Source organism: Crocodylus porosus, unplaced genomic scaffold (genome assembly GCF_001723895.1).
Source record: "Crocodylus porosus isolate Cpor-Errol unplaced genomic scaffold, CroPor_comp1, whole genome shotgun sequence".
Classification (NCBI taxonomy): domain Eukaryota; kingdom Metazoa; phylum Chordata; order Crocodylia; family Crocodylidae; genus Crocodylus; species Crocodylus porosus.
This window is the reverse complement of record NW_017728932.1, coordinates 63666-66714: the sequence shown is the minus strand read 5'-3', so window position 1 is coordinate 66714 and position 3049 is coordinate 63666. Positions and strand designations below refer to the sequence as shown.

Genomic DNA, 3049 nt, shown 5'->3' with positions numbered 1-3049 from the left:
TAAGTTTATCAGGGGTGACCACCAGGATCTGGGGGAACATTTGTTGACCAGAGCGCCCCAAGGGATGATGAGGTCAAACAGTCATAAACTCCTGCAAGACCGTTTCAGGCTGGACATAAGGAAGAATTTCTTTACTGTCCGAGCCCCCAAGGTCTGGAACACCTTCAAGAGCAAATTGGATGCTTATCTTGCTGGGATCCTATGACCCCAGCTGACTTCCTACCCTTTGGGTGGGGGGCTGGACTCGATCTTCCAAGGTCCCTTCCAGCCCTGATGTCTATGACATCTATGAACCCAGGCAGCAGCAGGGAACAGGTAATTAGCACTCATATCTCCAGCTCTGTCACCTGCTTTTAATCCTCGTGTTTGCTGGAGTTGCTGAGATAAAGTAATGTCACATCAGGCAGCAAGACTCAGCCTGTAGGAAATCTTAACACAGCGCACTTATAATAAGCATGAGATCTGTGAGGAGGTGCATGATGTGATGTTACTGACATGGAAATTCAAACCCAGTCCTAAATCTTCCATTCTACTGTGTTTCTTATCTCATTACTAAAACTAACTGTTCCTGTCCTTGTGGAGTTCTTATGCCAGTTGTGATCTCATTGTAAACTCAATGCCTATGCTTATCCAGTGGAACCCATTTCCGAAACATTAGAATATACCTACTCTGAGACATATGGAAATAGCATATTTTTTTCCTGCTGGAGGCCTGACTCTGCTTCTGAACTTAACTACAATCCAATAGAAGTTTAACACCAGTTCTTAGCCTCTTGGAATCTGAGTCCTCATCCAGCTTTGCACAAGAGGATTCACCTAGTTCGAAGACCAAAGCAATGAATGGAACTTGCTAGCATAGAAGGAACCAGGCAAGCTTCTCAAGTTGTGTTATTCAGTGTTGACTTCAATGGAGCTGCAGCAGTGTACACAAAGACAAGTGCTAGTGTGACAAGTACCAAATTCTTCTTTCAGAAATTATGGAAACTCAGGTTTCAGGGTCATCAATTTTATCTGTATGATGAGGAATAGAAAGGAAGTGACAGAGTACTGAGTTTGCAAAGGTGTCTAGATCATTAGTAATGGTGCTTCCCTGCCTGCTTAATTCAAGTTCTATGAAGTTACCAAAAAAGATGAAATAGATCTGAGGGTGATAGAAGGCAAAAATTAGAGGTGAACTGGCAATGTAATAGAGCAGCAAATAATGCCTGATGTAGAGGTTGTATGCACAGAGGCCTCTTCTCACAGAGCAGAGAGACAATATATCCTCTGTGTGCGTGACTGCCATAATGCTGAATTCAGTTCTGCTCACCTCATTACTAGAAGGATATTGACAAAATGAGGAAGTTCAAGGAAGAGTGATGAAAATTATTAGTGGGGTCAAATGGTCTAGCCAATGAGAAACGATTAAAAAAAAATCTAATTATGTGCAACTTGGTTCAGTGACATCTAAGAGGTCAATAAGAGTCTATAAATATTTAAAACAGCATAAACACCGCAATGGAGAAGAATGATGATGTACAAGGACCAAAAAGAAAGATTAGAAAAAGGGGAAATCTAGGGTGAATGTCAGGAAATCATAACAATGAAATCTGCTGTATTAGGCAACAGAACAGTCTCCCAAGGGAAACAGAGAAATCCCACTGCTTGGGAAATTGAAACCTAGAGTGGCCAAAGTACTTCACAATCCTTCCTGTATGAGTTATGGAATGAACAAGATAGTGTTCTTTTCCATCAAAAAGTTGAATTATATGATTCTATCATTATTTAGTTTCAGTATGTCAGTAATTTCATCTGCCTCACAAGGGAGGCTCTCCATACCAAGTACCCACTTGGCTTAAAACAATGCATCTCCATGGATATATGTTAGTTGAGAATCTGGTCCTCTCTTCCAATTCCTCTTCTGCATCAAATCCCTAAATTGATCAATCACAAAAGGTTCCTTGAATTATAAAGGCATAGTATGCCAAGAATAGCTTCAAGTTCTAATATGACAAGTTCTAATGAGTACTAAACACAAGAAATATAATAAAAGCACTTACAAGTTCTTGGTTCTGGAGTGCCATTAGGATGTAAGAAAAGGGTTCACCAAAACATTTTCAGAGTGGACTTGCATTAGGATAGGGAGACTGTCCAATAGGGTTCCCTATACTCATTTGAAGTCCCATAGACAAACTTTCTGAATTTCATCCTTGTGGTGATTACAACAATTGTTTATATGACCCAGTGGTGAGTGCAAGTTATGGGATCTTGTATGCCGATCCATTAGGCTTACGGCTAAGGACCCCTTTAGAAAAACTTATAACAACCGGTTTTTTCAGCCTTGGAAATTCTTGATTCAACCCCTGGCCAAATGGCAGATATCACATCTTTATAATCAAGTTAAATTAGGGAAATATTTTGGACTTCTTAAAAATAGAAGTTAAGTAGCCGGAAATGAGATGTGCCATGTGGCCCATGAATTCTCCATGGACCATCAATGGTCCACAGACTAGTTTGACACACTCTGGTCTAAAGCGTTCAGAACTATGGGCTTAGTTCCTACATTATTGTCATGGGATGGGGTCCCCTGGGATGGCTGTGATACTCCTAAGGCTCCTTGACCATGCCAGTCCTGCCCCATGAGCACCCTCCTTCTCTCCTGCCTCATCTTGCTCTCACTGTAATAGAGAGGGAGGCTGCCCTCAAATTTGCATTTTTGGACATAGTCCCGATGGACCCCACTGAACCCTGTGGTTCTCAGACCTCTTTTGGGTCCTGGATGCTTCTCAGGACACCCTCAGCCTTATAGGCTAGATGCATGGCTCCAAGCCTCACAGATGGCATTCACACAATGTACCTCTGAGGCCTTAGTTTAACTTGGCCTCCAGTTGTCACTGGGCTCTCCACCGCCCTGTCTCTCTCTCTCTGCGCCCCTTGGTGCTGGGGTCCCCTCATCCCCTTTGTCACCGTGCCCACACTGGTGCTGGGGTCCCACACTGCAGTGGGCCCCAATGAGGCCTCCTCCTTCCCCAATAGCCTCAGCCGAATCCACTGGTTTACAAACAGAAAT

General features: G+C 43.0%; 1 long non-coding RNA gene across 1 annotated transcript in view; it reads right to left on the bottom strand.

Annotated features, from left to right (window-relative positions):
- LOC109316975 overlaps nucleotides 1–981 on the bottom strand; it is a 3524-nt gene extending 2543 nt beyond the window's left edge. Inside the window, exon 1 of the long non-coding RNA XR_002102946.1 lies at nucleotides 817–981. This is a non-coding gene — a long non-coding RNA (uncharacterized LOC109316975). The remainder of the gene's footprint in view (nucleotides 1–816) is intronic.
- Nucleotides 982–3049: the final 2068 nt, after the last annotated feature.